Consider the following 22,063-nt stretch of genomic DNA (forward strand, 5'->3'; position numbering starts at 1 on the left):
GTTTCCAGCATATCTTGTGCTAAAACCCAAACTGATTGCTCTACTGAGGGTATTTTCCCCCTTCTTTTTTATATTGGAAATTCAGAACAATCAAAATATATGTTCATTCAGCTCACTTCAGTTTGATAGAACACTTGTCCAATTATAAGAAGCTCTTTAATAGTTGAAACATGTATGTTGTCTGATTTTTTTTGCCAGCCAGTTTTTCTTGGATCTATCCCATAGTGCCTTGAACTGCACATTAAAGATTCAGTGCAAGACCTGTGATTCTCCACAAAAGGGCATGAGGAGAAACAAGTTCTATAAGCCAGTCTGACACTGAGTTGCATCAGCAATGAAGGTGTATGGTGAAAGGAGCAGAGATATATAATGTTTAGAAACAAGAAGGCAAATGGTGGGACAGAGGGAGACATACACAGACTATTGGTTATGACAGGTTGTCTCAAACTGGCCATGTCACTCCTGAAGCTGCTAGGACCTTGTGAGAGCATGTTTTCAGCACTAATTCCCTCTTCTAATGGCTGCTGGACCTATTCTGATTCAAGACTTACTCTATTCTGATTTACTCCTCATGCAAAAACAGTCAAAATTAAATATAAATGAGGAAGCCTCAACCAGGTTGTACCTGCTGGAAAACTGCTTCTGTAGCTTTAAACAACCTCTTGGTTTACTTCAGCAGCTTGATAAGCAGAAACAGGCACTCTGGAAAGAAGCATGAGAGATTTAACTGTACATTTATGAGCTCATCACCAGTCTTCAAACAGCTGGAACTGGAAATCTGTGTGCAAGACACGCAGAATCACAGAGTCCCAGAATCAACCAGGTTGGAAAAGACCTCAGAGATCATCAAGTCCAAACTATAACCTAATACCTAACACCTCATGACAACTAAACCATGGCACCAAGTACCACATCCAAACCTTTTTTGAACACCTCCAGGGATGGTGACTCCACCACTTCCCTGGGCAGCACATTCCAATGGCCAATTACTCTTTCTGGGAAGACCTTTCTCCTCACCTTGAGCCTAAACTTCCCCTGGCACAGCTTGAGACTGTGTCCTCTTGTTCTGGTGTTGGTTGCCTGGGAGAAGAGACCAACTGCCACTTGTCTACAACCTCCTTCCATGTAGTTGTAGAGAGCAATAAGGTCTCCCCTGACTCAGTGCACTTCTTCAGAGGAGCTGATCGTAGTAGATCTAAAGAGTCCATGTGTCACCCAGTGGCTGATGTTACTGACTGTGCTAATGCTCTACATACAAACTGATGTGCTAATGCTTTTAGCACGGTATCTCTGTTCATAAATGGCCTCATTATTTCTTTACTGTGTTTAAACACACAGAAGCAATATCCTTAAGTGTACTTGTCCAGTAACAGGGATGGTTCCCATGGAAGGAAGACTCTGCTTTCCAAAATTTGTGTCATTTTACTTAATAAACAATAATAAGGAAAAGATTTGCTGGGGGCTCAGTCACTTTAAAGCTGCAGCATATACTGAGATGATAAACAACACTGCTGAAGCCATCTTTGTAACTTTTCTACTCTTCCGAATAAAAAATTCCAAACACCTTTAAACTTTCCTCCCTCTGATAACAATTTGACAGCCTGGCAGTGCCTCTGCATTGTTAAGAGATATAGCTCTGTACTCTGGCAAAGATGTACCTCAAAGTTAATCTGAGTAGACATCCAAATATGTTATGAGTTATTTATATCTCAGAGGTATCATTAAACCAAGAGCTCCCTAGCAAAGGCCTCCCCACCAAGCAGAGGGTAGTGCTACCAAGTGTAGGAAAGGATGCAACAGGGCAGCTGGGCTCAGCTTTTTCCCCAGTGACAAGAACATAGAACAAGCAGCATTTTTTTTTTGGTCTCAAAGTCATTTTGCTCAGAAATAATAATAATTACAAAAAATAAATAAATCCTATTGGCAAGCAAACAATTGGACTGATTTCAGCCTTGGGAAAGAGTTTTGTGGAGAAGCTATTTCAGAAAGCTGGTTAGCAGAGAAGAATACAGGCTGGTAGCACAGCTGAAAATAAATACATGCACTTTATTTAGGAGAGAGAGGAGGAGAGGAAAGGAGAGGGCAGGAGAGGACCAGCAAATAGATCCCTCCATGCTTTTCCAAGGAAATTCCCTCCAAAACCTGACTCTATCTTTACTCTGTAGTTGAAAGAAGATGAGAAAAAAAAAAATCCATTATGATCCAAATAAGGACCAAACTGGAATCATTGACAATAGGACTGCTGAATCTTGCTTAGCAAGGACTTTATATTGCAGAAAGAGAAATTTCTCCAACACATCGTTTGAAGGGAAGCATGCGGAATTCATTCTGTCCTGTACTCAGCGCTGGTTAGGCCACACCTGGAGTACTGTGTCCAGTTCTGGACTCCTCAATTTAAGAAGGACACTGAGATACTTGACCATGCCCAGAGAAGGGCAGTGAGGATGGGGAGAGGTCTGGAGCACAGCCCTGTGAGGAGAGGCTGAGGGAGCTGGGGTTGCTTAGCCTGGAGAAGAGGAGGCTCACAGGAGACCTTATTGCTCTCCATAACTACCTGAAGGGAGGTTGTAGCCAGATGGGGGGCTGGTCTCTTCTCCCAGGCAAGGAGCACCAGAACAAGAGGACACAGTCTCAAGCTGTGCCAGGGGAGGTTTAGACTGGATGTTAGGAAGAAATTCTTCCCAGAGAGATTGCCCTTGGAATGTGCTGCCCAGGGAGGTGGTGGAGTCACCATCCCTGGAAGTGTTCAAAAAAGGATTGGATGTGGCACTTGAAGACATGGCATAGATGTCATGAGGTGTTAGGTATTAGGTGATACATTGAACTTGATGATCTGAGGTCTTTTCCAACCTGATTGATTCTATGATTCTATGATATTAGTCCAAAAAGTAATCACCAGCCAGTTTGTTTGTCCAGTGTCTAATGTAGACCTAAATTGTATATTTTGTACCTCAGCATTTCCATTCCACATTAGATTGTCAGAAGTTAAATTCATCTGAAAGGCAGAGACTGAAGATTTACATGTAATGAATGTCATCAACACACATGGGGCTGAAACTGCATGTAAGCCTAGGAGAAGGATGAGAACGTCAGAGATGGATTCAAAGAGGTATGATTTGCTCTCTCTTCTACTGTGAGGAGTAGTTAGAAGTTAAAATATTCTACAGAAGAGAATGCAAGATTTCACTTGTGGTCACACTTCATATTAAGCAGCTGTACAACTAGAATTTATTCCTGGCTAAGAGTATTAGATAAATCAGCAAATGGTTTATCCAATGCCAGGTTTCACAGATTGTTTATTATTACTATGGCTTCTTTGATATTCTCAAAGAAACTCTGAAGTGTGTTATTCATGTCTAGAAGATAACATTCATTTCTTAACTCTGGAACCTTGACAGAACTGCTGATATTTCTTGCTGAACCTCAATAGTGATGTTTGAAAATTAATTCAGAATTAGCAAAGTGTAGTCATCATTAAGTAAACTGCAATTAAACATCTCTAAGACAAGCTTGTCAATGGCCTTTGTTATGAAACGAGGGAAACCTTGCAAATATAGTCTTAAAAGCCTAATCCTTTACCAATTTTTCCCCATCAGAAGGCTCAAAACCAAAACAATTCCTCCCACTCACCTCCCCACCTCCCATGCTTCTCAAAAAAATAAAATAATCCCATGAAAAACAACTCTTTTTATATCTCAGGAGAGAGAAAAAGATCTAAAAACAGTTAATAGCTGAGGAGATAGTTGGAAATGATCCAAGTTTGGGTTTATAAGTAAACAATTATTACTTTCTAACTGAATGCATTTATTTGCATCTCAGAGGGGGTGTGTGTAGGATGAAGACATGAAAAAAAATACATCAATTCCTGTTCCCAGTGCCAGATGGCTTGCACAGGAATGCTTCTTGGCCTTGAGAGTTTCTTCCCAAGGCAGAGAGTTTCTTCCCAAGGAATAACCATCCCTGGAGGTGTTAAAAAAAAAATGTGTAGACATGGCACTTCAGGACATGTTTTAATGGCCATGGGGGTGGTGTTAGGTTGATGGTTGGACTCAATGATCATAAGATCTTTTCCAGGTGGAGGAATTCTATGATTCCATGACCTGTTAAGAGTGCCCTCTTGCTGCTAATCTTGAGAGGATTCATCATAATTCAGGCATTCCTGAGAATATTACTAACACTTTCATGCTTCTTTTCTATGTATTAGTCTTTCTGTATTAGTCTTTCTGCATTCCTTGCAGCCCCCAAGCATACTCCTTGATGCATTTCTTGCCAAATATGCTTAGTTTAATTAATTGTTTGAAATTACCAACGTTGTAGGAATGCCCACAGTTCTGCTGACCATTCTAAGAAAGTATTCACATTTTTCTTTAGGAATAAAACATCCTTGGATTAGACCACAGGAGAGTATGCTGTGAGGAGGAGTTCACTAATGTAATGTCTGACTCTCCACTACATCACAGAACTCTTGTAATTATTCCTTTTGCCTTTGGTACTTATTCCATGAGAAAATTCACCAAATGAACAGCGCCTCAGGGGTCATGATGTCGACATCTGCATATGAGCTGTGTCCTGGCTTTCTCTGTACAGGAACACACTTTTCACCTGAAAATTCATGGTAGTAGTAGTAGACATCAAGTGTGAACGTGGTCCAGGGAAATCTGCTTATACAGTGCTCTCTGCTAGAGATGTTGTGGCTTTTCAGTGCCACTGTAGCACTGCAGCTTTATAAAGCTTGAGATTTTTCTGCTCAGATACTGTCCTGTCAGTGGCAATCATACCTGTTTGTTTCTTTTCCCTCTTCACAAAAGACAATATTCATAGGTGCCATGGTTTAGTCATGAGGTCTGTGGTGACAGGTTGGACGTAATGATCTTTGAGGTCTCTTCCAGCCTTGGCGATTCTGAGATTCTGTGTTCTAGACCACTCAGATCAGAAGCGGGCAGTAAAGAATGAAGTTGTTTCCTAGCAAACATTGAGACCTCCTTAGCAAAATTAAGGATGACTCTTTCAGAAGATTCAGAATTTAGGGACTTGAGCAGAATCACAAAGCCAGAAAGACCAAAAGAGCCTCTCTTTACACAGGGCATTTGTGTGTTAATATACAGAAGGGAATTATCAAGGCATAAAAACAAACCCCTGCACCAGTATCTCCTCTTCACATCCAGCATCCAGAGAGTTCACACTCTTCAACCTTCTCACATTATTTGGCTCAATCATTTCTCTTTTCTCCATCGGGTTCAGTTTGCCTACTTTATTATTTTTCTTGAGCTTTTGTCTTCAAGCCTGATGTCACTACATGAAGTCAGAAAGGAGCAATTTCCAGACTCAGTAGTAATCTTTTTTCTCCTGAGGATTCAAAATTTCTACTAATGGAAGTAGAATCATTTCTGAGGGAATATTTTGAACTGTTTAACAAGAGTAAAGCATGAGCTGGTGTTCATTAACTTCCAGCTTTTTTCATGTGAAAGCAAAGAATACAAATCACTTAAAGGAGATGGATGTGAGAAAAGTACTACACAGGAAGGTACTTAAACTCAGAAAATATTTCTAAATTGCCATGTAAATTATTATTTTAGAAAGAACACCTCTCTTGCAGCACACCCAAAAGGAATGCATGTGGAACAAAAAATTTCCCTTGATACAGGTTAGATAAGACAAATACAAATATAGTAAGGAACAAATAATGCAATATTCACAAAACCAGACAACCTAAGAGCTCTTTGAGCATCAAGGAATGCAAATGCCAGAATAGAATAGAATAGAATACAATAGAATAGACTGGGTTAGATAAGACCTTAAAGAATTTCTTCCTAGCATCCAGTCTAAACCTCCCCTGGCACAGCTTGAGACTGTGTTCTCCTGTTCTGGTGCTGGGTGCCTGGGAGAAGAGACCAGCCCCACCTGTCTACAACCTCTCTTCAGGTAGGTGTAGACAGCAATAAGGTCTCCCCTGAGCCTCCTCTTCTCCAGGCTAAGCAACCCCAGCTCCCTCAGCCTCTCCTCATAGAGTTTGTGCTCCAGACCCCTGCCCAGCCTCATTGCCCTTCTCTGGACATGTTCCAGCAACTCAACATCCTCCCTAAACTGAGGGGCCTGGAACTGGACACAGGACTCAAGGTGTGGTCTAAGCAGTGCAGTGTACAGGGGCAGAATGACCTCCCTTTTTCTGCTGGCCACACTGTTTCAGATGCCAGGGCCAGGATGCTGTTGGCCCTCTTGGCCACCTGGGCACACTGCAGGCTCTGTTGAGCCTACTATCAACCAGTACCTCCAGGTCCCTCTCTGCCTGGCCGCTCTCCAGCCACTCTGACCCCAGCCTGTATCACTGCATGGGGTTGCTGTGGCCAATGTGCAGTACCCAGCACTTGGATGTGTTAAATCTCATGCCCTTGGATTCTGCCCAGCCTGTCGAGGTCCCTCTGCAGAGCCTCTCTACCCTCCAGCAGATCAACTTCTGCCCCCAGCTTGGTGTCATCCTCAAATTTACTGCTGATGGACTCAATGCCCTCCTCCAGATCATCAATGAAGATATTAAAAAGCATGGGGCCCAGCACTGATCCTTGGGGCACACCACTACTGACTGGCTGCCAGCTGGATGTGGCACCCTTCACCATCACTGAAGGGCATGGCCCTCCAGCCAGTTCCCAACCCAACGCAGTGTGCTCCTGTCCAAGCCAAGATAAATGCATGAAAGACAAAAGGTCTTTCTTTCGATTCCATAACCTGCAGAATTTGTTGAAGGTGCAAGACATATATTGAAGTGGATGATTGTTTACATAGAAGAAAACAAAGCAGGAGAAGGGGGAAGCAAGAATTCATATGGAATGTTTCTTTTTATGAATCACAGCTCTCTTCAAATAAAAGTTTGAGAGACAAGGCAGATTGCAATGGTTTGTTTCAGCAATCTCAGTCGATGTACTCAAGACAGCAAGATGTATTTTTTTGCAGTGTTTATGAAATTACCTGTTTGTTTAAATGACATTTGTTCATGACATTTGTTGATGGGGATAAAAAAAAACAACACATTTTGCTAGGATCTGATGCTACAAAGGACTCATCAGCCTGCACTTGCTGTCTGCAGAATGATGGAACTTCTCTGTCCCTATAGCTAAGCTTTTGCTCTGTTGTACAGTAAAATTGTCTGCTGCTTCTGATTGATTTTTAGATCCTAAATGCAAGGAGGGTTTGTGAAAAAAAACAACAATCACAGCCTCACATGTCAGAAAGGCTGTTTGGCACAAGCTGGGCAGGGAATGTGTTAAAAGTGAATGAGCTGCAGAGGTTTTTATGGATAAAGAAAAGGTATTTGGAGACTTTTACCTTTCTATCCAGCATATCAGAATTCAGCATAGTTCAATGAAGCACCAAAAATGAGTGGTTGTTTACTGTGCCATATAATATAGGTCTACCTGTCCCAACAATGCTGTGTGATATTTTTATTACCTGACCCACCATCTTACTTTGCAGAGCAGTTGTTGGTTACCTCAACCAACAACTTCTCTGTTACCTTGATTACTGTGTCCAGTTCTGAGCCCCTCAAAGGACATTGAGACACTTGAACAAGTCCAAAGAAGGGCAATGATGCTGGGGAGAGGTTTCAAGCACAAGCCCTAAGAGGAGAGGCTGAGAGAGCTGGGTTTGCTTAGCCTGGAGAAGAGGAGGCTGAGGGGAGACCTTATTTTATTGCTCTCTACAACTACCTGAAAGGAACTCATAGACAGGTGAGCGTTGGTCTCTTCTCCCAGGCAATCAGCACCAGAACAAAAGGACACAGTCTCAAGCTGCACCAGGGGAAGTTTAGGCTTGAGGTGAGGAGAAAGTTCTTCCCAGAAAGAGAGATTGGCCATTGGAGGCCAGGGAGGTGGTGGAGTCATCGTCCCTGGAAATGTTCAAAAAAGGCTTGGATGTGACACTTGGAGCCACAGTTTAGTGGTCAGGAGGTGTTAGGTATTAGGTTGGACTTGATGATCTCTGAGGTCTTTTCCAACCTGGTGGATTCTATGATTTTATGAACCTTACGTCCATTTCATGCCGTGAGGTTTGCTTTGAGCTGTTCAGCAGTTTGTATTCTCACAGCACAAGTATTGCTTTAAGCCTCCTGGAGGGAATTTCACCCTGAAAATGACAGCTAAGTAACAGTAGTCCTTTGTCTTGTCCTTTCCATCCAGCTCCTTCCCCTCCAGTGCTTATTGGAGTTTGTGTGTTAGTCCACAGATAAACCTCATACTCAGTGTTTTCAACAGCCACTCTTATTTCCTGCTCAAATGGGGATGCTTGAACATCAACGGCAATATCTCACCTGAAGTCTATGAAAAATTTATCAATCATTCATCAAATTTCAAGTCTATATTGATGCAATTTCTACCAGCAGCACACAGAAAGCAATATGATTTGTCTGCCTATACAAACAGTTTTTTCTTTCCTTTCTTGAATACTAATTAAATAATTTAGAAAAAGGAACCACAAGTTCTGCAGATCATTTTAACACCTCATGAACAGCAGTGCAGGACAGGATGCATATGAGATTGTCTCTGTTTACTCAACAGGAAATATATTTGATATGTTTTGTAAATGCCTTCAGTAGCAAAACTTTCAGTGATGCCTTATTTGAGATACTGCATGAATGCTGTATGCCAAATAAAGGAGAAAAGAGATCAGTACTTAGATTTGTCACATTTCTGGTGTTCCACTCTGTGATGGGCTATGCCCATCCTGGAAGCAGGTGGGGAGAGCTTGTGAGAGTTTATGCCCTCCCTGAAGGGTGTTTTCCCACTGGGAAACTGACTTGGTCTGTTCCACTCCCCCCCCACCCCCACTGTCCAGCAGGGGTATAAAGGAGAGGACATTGCAGCCATTGTTCTCTTCCTTCTGCCTTGCAGGGACGAAAGAGAGTTGCTGCTGACTTGCTGCTTCTCTGCCATGTGGTCCTCCCTGCTGCTTCCACACTTTGCAAAGGACTGCTTTTGTATTTCATATTTCTTTCCTTTCCCATCCATCTTTGTTCCCTACCCTTGTGAACCCTGCCTGTTATTGTTACATATACACACACACACACACACACACACATATACATATGCATCTATATATACACATACATAAGCATATACATATATATATATACACACACATATATATATATATACACATACACATATAAATATATATACACACTGTTTAAAGAAAATTCTTTACCTCTCTACTTCCAAGCTGAACCCAAATTATTTCTTGGTGGATTTGCTCCTTCCCTTTCTTTTTCTCTCTATTGGGAAAGAGGAAGGGGGAGCAGGGGATGGATTCTCAGCCTGGCTTCCATCTGAACTCTTAAGCCCTATTTGAGTCTCAAAACACCACACACTGATATGTGTGTCTTTATAATTCACCTTGGCTAGATGCTCAGCTCTCCAAAGACCCAAATCACAGAATCATAGAATGCATTGATTGGAAGAGCCCCTTGAGGTTCATCTTGTCCAAGTCCCCTTCAGTGAGCAGGGACAAAGATTGATGATTCCTCTAATGTCATAGAAATATGGCTACTCCTGCCTTCCCACGTATCTGAGAACATCCATTTGCCTTGTTGCTCCTCATTCTGTGACATTTAAGTTACTAAGCTCAACAAGTCTGGCAAAAGTTTTGAGGTGATGACACTCTGTTTAAACTTCTCAAGTTCACTTCCAATTGACTGAGGCAATGTAGACAAACTCAGCAGTTTGTCCTGTTTTACTGGGCACTGAAAATTTAGAGATGCACAAGGACAAGAAGTTGACCTAAGTGTCAGCCAGGAGTTTAAAGCCTCCTGAAAACACAATCCTAACTTTTGGGATGTGCTTTGAATAGTGAGTATAAAACACTAGGAACAAAGTTGCTGTCTGCAATTACCTGAAGGGAGGTTGTGGCCAGGTGGGGGCTGGTCTCTTCTCCCAGGCAACCAGCACCAGAACAAGAGGACATAGTATCAAGCTGCACCAGGGGAGGTTTAGGCTGGATGTTAGGAAGAAATTCTTCACAGAAAGAGAGATTTGCCATTGGAATGTGCTGCTCAGGAAGGTGGAGGAGTCACCATCACTGGAGGTATTTAAGTGGAGACTGCATGGGGCACTTGGTGCCATGGTTTAGTTGATTATATGGTATTGGGTGATAGTTGGACTTGATGATCTTGAGGGTCTTCTCCAACCTGGTTAATTCTATTCTATTCTATTCTATTCTATTCTATTCTATTCTATTCTATTCTATTCTATTCTATTCTATTCTATGCTATTCTATCCTATCCTATCCTATCCTATCCTATCCTATCCTATCCTATCCTATCCTATCCTATCCTACCCTATCCTGTCCTATTCTATGGAGACATTCAGAAAAGTCTTATAGAATGCCTGCTATTCTGTTCTTAATACGAAGAATCAGATTAGATAGTGTTGGATGATAGGTTGGACTCAGGTCTCTTCCAACCTGGTTAATTCTATTCTATTCTGTTCTAGTCTAGTCTAGTCTAGTCTAGTCTAGTCTAGTCTATTTCTATTCTATTCTTTATGAACCTTTAAAAACTTCTCTGAAAACTCAAACTGAGCATGCTGCTGCACCTTGATTTTTTTTGAGGGAAATATTTTCTTAACATATACTTGGACTAATTCAATACTTAAAGTGGGTTAATACAGCAAGGCTTCCTCTGGCTGTATATTTAGTAAGAACATATTGCCACGCACACGGCGTGAGCCCTGAGAGAAATGTATTTTTACAGCCTAAAAAAAGACTCCCCTACCCCATTTGCTACACAAAATACATCCACACACCTACAGAAACCTGGAAATGCAGAGATGGAAATGCAGGGCCTAGGAGAAAGCTGGGGAGAGACTTTTTAGGATGGCAGGTAATGATAGGACTTGGGGGAATGGAACAAAACCAGAAATGGGTAGATTCAGATTGGATGTTAGGAAGAAGTTGTTCCCCATGAGGGTGGTGAGAGACTGGCACAGGTTGCCCAGGGAGGGGGTGGAAGCCTCATCCCTGGAGGTTTTGATGGCCAGGCTGGATCTGTCTCTGAGCAACTTGATCTAGTGTGAGGTGTCCCTGCCCATGTTGGGGGCATTGGAACTTGATGGTCCTTGAGGTCCCTTCCAACCCTAGCAATTCTATGATTCTATGAGCGAACACTGCACATTACAATAGGTTTTGCCTCTGTAGTAGTTCCAACTGCCTACAAACTTAACCTTTGTAGTTCAAATACTCTGCTCTGATTGAGACAGTTCTTAAAAGCTTGCAGAGGTTTGATGCTAGATGCTTTTATTCTTGATATAATTTCTGATAATCAAGAGAAATCTGCATGATAAACAAATAGCATCTCACACCTTTAATTGGGAAAATTGGAAATTCAGAGTAAAGTGTGCCTCCCAGTCTACCAACTGAAATCATCCACAGCCCTGCTCTAGTTTCCAGAAGGAAAAAAGTAAATGCTTTACCCGTTGCTAAGTTACTCTGAATACCCATTGAATTACACATGAAACCTATGTTAATTCTAAATACAGTCATTATGAGTGGCAGCATTACAAAGAATGCTGAATAGATTTGAAATAATAATAAAACAAATTAAAGAACTGCCATCACCTTTTGCTACATTTTCCTCAGCCTTTCTGGACCTTTTTGGGGTTTTTTTGTGTGTTTTTTTTCTTTTCTTTTTTTAAATATAGCTTAGCTGTCAGGTGAAGAAAAATATTAAGTAGTCTCATAGGTTCTTTTAACTGAACAAACCAGTTCTCTGTCTCTGTGGTACAGGAAGTAACTACTATTTCAAAGTAGAAATAAGAAAAAGGAAACAAGGAAGAACAGCTGAGCTATGCTGACATTCCAGCCCATTCCAATGGCTGAGAGAGTCCTTAGCCATTGAAATGTGCTGCCCAGGGAGGTGGTGGAGTCACCATCCCTGGAGGTGTTCAAGAAGGGATTGGACGTGGCGCTTGGTGCTATGGTTTAGTCATGAGGTCTGTGGTGACAGGTTGGACTTGATGATCTTTGAGGTCTCTTCCAACCTTGGTGATTCTGTGATATAGGCACTGAATTTGTCCACAAAACCACTACATTTTTTTCTGTGCTTTTAAAACATGTCCTAATTTGTCACTGTTTCTTCTGCCACTGTTGGAATTATGGCTTGGACTGTTCCGGTGTTTGATAGCCCTCTTGGTAAAGAAGTGCTTCCTTATGTCCAGTCTGAAACTCCTCTGCTGCAGCTTAGAAGCATTCTGTCCCATCCTGCTAATAAACTCCAGGGAGAAGAGCTCAGCACTTCCCTCTTTATTCCCTTCCTCAGGAAGCTGTAGAGAGTAATGAGGTCAACCTTCAGCCACCTTTTCTCCAAACAACACAAACCTCAAATCTTTAGCATCTCCTCCTGGGACGTTCCTTACAGGCCTTTTCTAAAACTGGTACAGCATCCCTCTTCTTCTGAGAAGGGTGAGTCTGAAGTTTTCTCATTCTATCAGCCATCCACTTCTATTGTACTATGCAATGATTCACAGCCTTTGGCTCTTTGAAGACTTGGAAAAGAAAAATCACTGATTAGATCCCTCTCACTCACAGCAGAGAGAAGACTTTGATCACGCTTAAGGAGTTTAGCAAACAGAGGTTAAGCCTTAACCATTTGAATATAATTTCCAACTAGGTCACTGATAGCACAGCTGATAGCACAGTCTGCAGATGGCAGATGTACAAATCCAGTCACTCCCAAAGCCTTCCAATTGTACACCAAAGCATGGTGCGGTCCATGATCCGAAATGCAAATATCACGTCTGTGGAAACTGTCCTAATTTGACTCACTGCAGGGCTGACAAATGCAGTGCTTTGTTCAGGTGTTTAAAAGCATGACTGTAACAAGCTATCAGCAAATAGCAGGCTCCTCTGTGCTCAAGTAGAGCAGCTGCCAGTTCCTGTCAGAACTCTCTGAAGTGCAGCACTGACTGTCATGGGTTCTTCAAAATCCTGCCTTGGCTGGTTTGCACAAATGAAACATTTCCACTTGCATGTCCACGTTAACAAAATATGTATCTTGACAAATATCAGCATTTCATCATACACTTCCAAGTATTTTGCAGACTGACTCCACTGAAAATAGTGCTATAAATTCAACATAGTCATGCTCTTCAGCAAAAGGTGGTTTGTTTCACTACAGTAGCTGAAGGGAGCTACAAGAAAGCTGGGGAGGGACTTTTTAGGGAGTCAGGGAGTGATAGGACTGGGGGGAATGGAAAAAAAAACACTTGAAATGGGTAGATTCAGATTGGATGTTAGGAAGAAGTTCTTCACCATGGAGGTGCTGAGACATTGGAACAGGTTGCCCAGGGAGGTGATAGAAGCCTCATCCCTGGAGGTTTTGAAGGCTAGGCTGGATGTGGCTGTGATCAACCTGATGCAGTGATTAGAACACATAGAATACATAGAATAAACCAGGTTGGAAGAGACCTTCAAGATCATCGTGTCCAACCCATTGTCCCAGTGTGAGGGGTCCCTGCCCATGACTGGGGGGTTGGAACTGGATGATCCTTGAGGTCCCTTCCAATCCTGACAATTCTATGATTCTGTGAAAAATCTCTGAGACCTTGTCCTGAGGCGAGGTATTTTGACCTTAATTTTGTCTTTGTAGTTTTGTCTTTGCTTTTTCCTCTTACCCTACATCCTGACTTACTGGTAGACACTGTTAAACACCTGCAGTATTTTATACATATCTCCACAACCTCTTATGCGTCACCTCCTTCCGCAGAGGAGTACATGTGAAGATCTGCAACCAAAGTCTAGCTTTTGCTCCTGTCATTCAGTTTGCAGTTACACTTCTGAGCTATTAAGATGGAAATCTCAGGGCTTTGTATTCTAAATGCTGAGCATTTGTTAAAAAAACTGTCACCTTTTCTGCCTTTTTTATCCACCTGGACCTACACAAATGCTTACTGCTAGTAGCTTATGGTGGCTACAAGTAGTACAGTGAATAGAATAGAATAGAATAGAATAGAATAGAATAGAATAGAATAGAATAGAATAAAATAGAATAAACCAGGTTAGAAGAGACCTTCAAGATCATCGTGTCCAACCTATCATCCAACACCACCTAATCAACTAAACCATGCAACCAAACACCCTATCAAGTCTCCTCCTGAACACCTCCAGTGATGGTGACTCCACCACCTCCTCGGGCAGCACATTCCAATGGGCAATCACTCTCTCTGTGTAAAACTTCCTCCTAACCTCCAGCCTAAACCTCCTGGTGCAGCCTGAGATTGTGTCCTTTTTTCTGGTGCTGGTTGCCTGGGAGAAGAGACCAACCTCTGCCTGTCTACAACCTCCCTTCAGGTAGTTGTAGAGAGCAATATGGTCACCCCTGAGTCTCGTCTTCTCCAGGCTAAGCAACCCCAGCACCCTCAGTCTCTCCTCATAGGGCTTGTGTTCCAAGCCCCTCACCTACTGCTGCTGCACTGACATCTCTTGAACTCTTCTTGCAGTCACATTTGCCTTAGACATGCATAGCTACACAATTGCTATTGTGTCCTTTTCTATGGAATTTCATATTGAGATTCTGTTTCAGAAGCAAGCATGTCCTTCAGACTTGGTGCAGATCATTATAGTGAAACAACTGATTTCTTTCTTTCCCTTCACCTTTCAACACCTATCTTTCCATTTCTCAGAGATGCTCTTTGAACTCTGTTAGCCTCAGCATGGATTTTGACTAGTCATCACGTGAAATAAAACTTCTAGCTCTTTTGGATGGTGTTAGGACTGTTAAGTGCTTTATTGTTTTCGCTATTTTGGATCAGATCTAATGCTTCCCTTCTCTAAGGAATGATCAAAGTAATTCGCATGCCCCACTCTGATTTGCATTTTGTTGTGATTCAGTTTTAGGTGACATTTTCTGCATTTGTAAACACTGTGATTAAGTTTTTGTGGTTCACTTTTCTTGTGCATCTATTAAAATGTCATTAAAGTTATTCTGACTTCCATCAGACCTTCTTCTGCAATATCTCTGTGCAGCTGAGTACTGAATACTGAATACTCTTTTGAAGTGCCATCTTCAGAGTGGGGGGGAAGTGGTAATTTTGGTATTTTCTTCTTATAGAATCATAGAATCAGTCAGGGTTGGAAGGGACCACAAGGATCATCTAGTTCCAACCCCCCTGCCATGGGCAGGGACACCTCACACTAGATCAGGCTGGCCAGAGCCTCATCCAGCCTGGTCTTAAACATCTCCAGGGACAGGGCACCAACCACCTTCCTGGACAACCCATTCCAGGGCTTCACCACGCTCATGGTGAAGAACTTCTTCCTCACATCCAGTCTGAATCTCCCCACCTCCAGCTTCATTCCATTCCCCCTATCCTAAGAAGTCCCTCCCCAGCCTTCTTGTAGCCCCCTTCAGATACCGGAAGGCCACAATAAGGTCACCTCAGAGCCTTCTCTTCTCCAGACTGAACAGCCCCAACTCCTTCAGTCTGTCCTCATAGGAGAGGTGCTCCAGCCCTGTGCTCATCCTCGTGGCCCTTCTCTGGACACCTTCCAGCACTTCCATATCCCTCTTGCAATAGGGGCTCCAGAACTGGATGCAGTACTCCAGGTGGGGTCTCCCCAGAGCTGAGTAGAGGGGGAGAATCACCTCCCTTGACCTGCTGGCCACACTTCTCTTGATGCAGCCCAGGATCTGATTGGCTTTCTGGGCTGCAAGTGCACATTGAGAGCTCATGTTCTTCCTGAGTTATCTATGCACTTTTGTTCTGATTAACTTCTTCATTTGGACGAGATGTTGCACTGTAAGAAAGGAAGGCTGTCAAGTTTTCTTCTTATTATTTTGTTTGAAAGGTCTGCTCTCTCTGGTACTTGTTCCTGCAGTCATCAAGCTTACCACTTAAATGGTTCTCCTATTTTCCTGGTAATAAATACCCAGATACAGTTAATCCCAAAATTCCTTATCCACTTTGATCCTAGCTATTTGTGGCAACACATAATACTGACACCAGAGGTGTAGAAAGTTTGAATTGTCATTGTTCTGGTAGATATCCCATACAACCTTGTCAAAATATCACTTTGTTTATTTTCATCTGCATATGTTTATGAATATCTTGTGTAGACTCCCTAAGCAGATCTACTTTTATTTACTGCTTTCACTTCAGGGTTGTTGTCACTGGGTACTCATTATATAGATATCTAGTTATTAATGTTTTCCTTGAACATTATGAATTTTATGAATTATTTCCATGAACATAATATTCTATGTGTTCTGAATATTCAATGACTGTGCCAAATCCTATGAATACAAATGCTAGCAGTGGGGGGTTGTAATCCACCTTCTTGCTCAATTCCATTTCAGGGATGCTATTATTTCCAAGTTTTAACAATTCTAAGGCTTTCCTTTAGGCCCATTTTAAGATGACAATACATGACTTCATCATTCTGTGTTTCTTAATCTGTCTTGCAATCAAGAAGGGCATAACATAACTGCTGTTGAGTTCCTCTTCTGCAGTGTGTCTCACAGTTCCATCCCACTGCATGCCTTGTACTGCTCTGCTGATGTGTGCAACCAGGCGGTTTGTGCTGTGACACATCATGACTATCATCCCTGGCTTTGCACTTGGACAGTAAGATGAAACTGATACTCACTGCAAGTCTGTCATGCCACTGCCTTTGCTGTCCTCTTTCATGGAATGATACACATAACATATCACACTGAACCTTTTGCTCCCTTCTGCTTCTTGTGTGTGATTGCTCCTGCTATCACATGCATGTCTTTATGTGCATTAGTAAGAAATCTCACTTGTTCACAGGATCATATAATCAACCAGGTTGGAAAAGACCTCAGAGACCACCAAGTCCAACCTATTACCTAATACCTAACACCTCCTGACAACTAAACTATGGCTCTAAGTGCCACATCAAATTCTTTTGTGAACACCTCCAGCGGCAGGGACTCCATCACCTCCCTGGGCAGCACATTCCAAGGGCCAATTGCTCTTTCTGTGAAGAACTTTCTCCCCACCTCAAGCCTAAACTTCCTCTGGCACAGCTTGAGACTGTGTCCTCTTGTTCTGGTGCTGCTTGCCTGGGAGAAGAGACCAACCCCCACCTGTCTACAAACTCCTTTCATGTAGTTGTAGAGAGCAATAAGGTCTCCCCTGAGCCTCCTCTTCTCCAGGCTAAACAATCTGTCTCATGTACACTTCTCTTTCAGAAGCAAATTTTGTCCACAATACATTTTTTCTTTAAATGCTTTTGAGTTTCATCTTATTAAGTTTGATCTCCCTTATTATTTTATACTAATCTGTGAAATCTGTCTACCAGATGTCCCCTTATTAAGCACCACACTAGATTTTGATTCTCTGCACAGAAAAGGTTTGTTGTTTTGTTATGTTTTTGTTTTTTTTTTTAACCAAGGCCTGTAATTCTGCTCCACTGTGCTTAACTTTAGACATTAATTTCTGCATAGATTGATGTCTATTTGTCCACAAGGAACGAAGCCTCAAATGCTAACTCAATTACTTTCTTCCATCTGGATCATTTCTCTTTAGGGGCTTCTGATTTCCATTTTTTAAAGAGCTGTCTTTGATGGTTTTCCACATTCTTGATATGTTTAGATGGTTTGATTTTATACCCAACTCTTCCTCTTTCTTTCTCTTTCTCTTTCTTTTTCTTTCTTTCTTTCCTTCTTTCTTCCTTTCTTTCTTTCTTTCTTTCTTTCTTTCTTTCTTTCTTTCTTTCTTTCTTTCTTTCTTTCTTTCTTTCTTTCTTTCTTTCTTTCTTTCTTTCTTTCTTCTTTCTTTCTTTCTTTCTTTCTTTCTTTCTTTCTTTCTTTTCTTTCTTTCTTTCTTTCTTTCTTTCTTTCTTTTCTTTCTTTCTTTTCTTTCTTTCTTTTTCTTTCTTTCTTTCTTTCTTTCTTTCTTCTTTCTTTCTTTCTTATTTTTTCTTTTTCTTTCTTTCTTTCTTTTCTTTCTTTCTTTCTTTCTTCTTTCTTTCTTTCTTTCTTTCTTTCTTTCTTTCTTTCTTTCTTTCTTTCTTTCTTTCTTTCTTTCTTTCTTTCTTTCTTTCTTTCTTTCTTTCTTTCCTTTCTTTCTTTCCTTCTTTCCCTCTTTCTTTCTTTTTCTTCCTTTCTTTCCTTTCTTTCCTTACTTTCTTTCCCTTCTTCCCTCCCCCCCTAAGTTTGCAAAAGACAAAGAGCATATTGTGAGGCGTTAGAAGACTGGTTGATGAGAAAGCATTTAGATGATTTTCAAAAAGAGACAAAGTTAGTAAGAAGATGCAGGGGGTATGTATTACTGAAGGAAAACAATGGAAAAAGGGGGAAAATAAATAGGATTAACATTATAGAAGAATCATAGAATCATAGTATTGTTAGGGTTGGATGGGACCTCAAGGACCATCCAGTTCCAACCCCCCTGCCATGGGCAGGGACACCTCACACTACAGCAGGTTGCTCACAGCCACATCCAGCCTGGCCTTAAAAGCCTCCAGGAATGAGGCTTCCACCACCTCCCTGGGCAACCTGTGCCAGTCTCCCACCACCCTCATGGGGAAGAACTTCTTCCTAACATCCAATCTGAATACACTCTTTTCTTTTTTTTTTTCTATTCCCCCCAGTCCTATCACTCCCTGACACCCTAAAAAGTCCCTTCCCAACTTTCTTGTAGCCCCCTTCAGATACTGGAAAGCCACAATTAGGTCTCCTCAGAGCCTTCTCTTCTCCAGGCTGAACAGCCTCAACTCTATCAGCCTGTCCTCATAGGAGAGGTGCTCCAGCCCTGTAATCATCCTCATAATAAAGCTGCTTATATGTTCTGGATACGCTTGGTTTAGGCAGAAGTCCCATAAGGAAGCAGCTATGTAATTTGGTGTAATTTACAAGATGAACCACACTACTTGAAGAGCTCAGATTCCACTGTAGCAATTTCCTGCCATTACATTTCCAATCTCCTTCTAAAATGTGTCCTTCTTCCACTTTTAAAGGCCTAACAAAAAAAAAAAAAGGACCAATTTAGTGTTGTTACCTTTAGCATTTGATGTTTTGTTACCAAGTGATTTTACATACATAATAAAGTGAGCTGAGAGTATTAAGCCCTGCATGTTACTTATCTCCCAAATAGTCCAGACAAATATTCCCATTGCAAGGAAGAATAAACTAGACACAATGGATTTTTTACTAAGACAAATTCAAATAAATTGGACTTTCTCTGTCCAACTCTACAAGCCTTTATCCAATTGAGGTTATAACTTCCATTATGACAAATGATCACATTTGAAGTCTCACAAAAAATAGCTCAGACACTGTAGTAGAAGGAAAATTTTACAGCTCCAATCTGTCAAAGAAGTCTGAGAGTATCTAAGGGGCCCTTCTGTTTTCACCCCTACTTCCAGCACAATGAAAATAAGGTTTCAGACACATATCAGAACACATGACAGTTCAGCAGACTTTGTATTTAATCTAGCATTAACAAAATAAAATCTTGGGTTCATCACATCAGTCCTGCTGTGCATTAACATTTCTTTCAGCAGCTGAGATCCTTGAAGGGAAGGTTGCTTCCTTACCTAGGCCAAATAATTCCCTGGTCTCTCTTTTGACAGCCATGTCAGTTCATGGCCTTTGTTTATTCATTCTTCCTTAGATTTTACCATTGTGATTAATTTTTAATCCACCATTGTCTGAACAAGCCTCAAAGACCAATACTTTTCTGCTTCATAAGTGACAGAAATGGCTAAGTGCTTCAGACTGGTGCATTTATTAAGTCCATTTACATTCTACCCACTTGTAAAAAATACCTCTCTTGTGCAAACAGCGTTTCAGAAACTCCTGTATCGAGAAATAAATAGGCACACTTCCCACCCCCAAACAATCTCTCTGGGTTTCGAGAGTCACATATAACCTCCCTGCAATAACCGAATCTCAGGACACTGCTATTATAAACCCTGTTTGCTTTTTCTCCTTAGGACACTGACACATGCAATTTCCCTTTCTTGATTGTAGTCATTGTGTTGGGGTGAGAGCCAGAGCACAAGCAAAAGAACTGCCCAATAAAATATCATCCTTCCTCTATCATTCTCACTGTCAACAATATCTGGGACGTGTGCCCTGGCTTTGTTTTTCAGCATAAATAACAACTTGATTCTATGTTTTTTAAGGGTATATTTTCAATTACTTTTCCCAGGTGTTATTAGAGAGAGGCTTCCAGCTTCTCCTCCTTAGCAAGGCAGAGCCAGAAGAAAGAGAAAACCCCTAGAATTATGAACATGAAACTGTAAGTTACTGAGCAAGCAAACAGAAGATACTGCAGCTTTATTGCATGGGAGTCAGCCAGAGAATGAAGCTTTGAGAGAGATGATTTGTGGAAATGCCAGATAGTAACACTCTCTCCAATCATGACCTTATCCAAATTTTAGCCCTGGAAGACACTTCTGTGAATTATTCAAACCTCAGCCCAGATTCATCAAGTTTTAAATCAGTGTGTCAGTGGGAACAAATCAGCATCCCTTCTTCCATCATTTTTTTTCATGATCCTTGCTTAATTTTCCAGGTTATTGCACAGGATTCAAACTATTTTCCTGTCATGATCAAGGTTTAATAACTGTAATTTGACCATTCTTTGAGTATCATCAAATAAAATGCCTTTTTTTTTTCCCCAAGGCCAATTGACCATCTTACTCTTCTACTGTATTATGTCCAATTACTCACATAACAGACAGCTCTACATGACCCCAGTTGGGGTTAAAACACATCAAACAATGCCTAACCCTTTCTGATATTACTTTCAAAATTTCCAAGTGTACCATAAAAATGCAGACATGTAGAATAATACAATCATTGAATTGTTTTCGTTGGAAAGGACCCTTAAAGATCAACACCAGAACAAGAGGATACAGTCTCAAGATGCGTCAGGGGAAGTTTAGGCTGGAGGTGAGGAGGAAGTTCTTCACTGAGAGAGTTGTTAGCCATTGGAATGGGCTGCTCAGGGAAGTGGTGGAGTCACCACCCCTGAAGGTGTTCAAGAGGGGACCGGACATGGCACTTGGTGCCATGGTCTAGTAGGCATGAGGTGTTGGGTGACAGGTTGGACTTGATGATCTTTGTGGTCTTTTCCAACCTTGTTGATTCTGTGATTCCAAGTCTAACCATCCACCCAACACCACTGTGCTCACTAAAGCATGCCATGAAGTGCCATGTCTCCATGTGTTTTGAAGACCTACAAGGATAGTGACTCCACCCCCTCCCTGGGAAGCCTGTTCCGATGCCTGGTCACCCTTTCAGGAAAGACATTTCTCCTATTATCCAAGCTAAACTTCCCCTGTTTCAACTTGAGGATATTTCCTCTTGTTCTATCACTTGATATTAGGAGAGAAGATAAACCCCGTCTCACTCCAACATCAGATACAGAGAGCAGTGACATCTCTCCTCAGCCTCCTCTTCTCCAGACTAAATCCCAGTTCCCCTAACTCAATTCCCACTATCATTCATGAAAAAAACAACAAACAAAACAAAACAAACCAGTCCAAAACAATGACAACAACCACCACCACAAAAGACAGCAAAAAGGAAGCAATGCAAGCATGGAGACACCGTGGAATTGTGAGCAGCTAATGAAGGGATTGGTCTGCAGAAGAATGGGATGAAACTACATTTGCATTTCCCTGAGGGGATGAGAATACACATTTATGAGGGAAAGCAAGCTGCATGTTCTGTCTGCATTGAGCAATTTATGCATCTGCAACTAATAGAGAAGTATGAAAAACTCCCCACATTTGCAATGGAAAGGTACAATTCTGTCATCTCAGCGGAACAACTCTCAGTGTGGTAAACAACAGAGTTCCTTGGCCCATTAAGAATAGGACAAGCTTTGTGTTAGTGTCTGTTTATCAATTAGAATCTTACTCAGAGGAAAAGATTGCAGCAGAAGGTACCACGAGAAGAAACACAAATCTAAATCCATGTGATGTTTCTTATCCAGGAAATTAGTATCTCAGTGAGCAATGCCACTAAACTTGAATTCTGATTGGCATTAGGCACAAAACTGCAGATATAAGGACTATGCATTCAATACAGATTTTGTTTGGGTTACAT

The sequence above is a fragment of the Dryobates pubescens genome, chromosome 3 (assembly GCF_014839835.1).
Source record: "Dryobates pubescens isolate bDryPub1 chromosome 3, bDryPub1.pri, whole genome shotgun sequence".
Lineage (NCBI taxonomy): Eukaryota > Metazoa > Chordata > Aves > Piciformes > Picidae > Dryobates > Dryobates pubescens.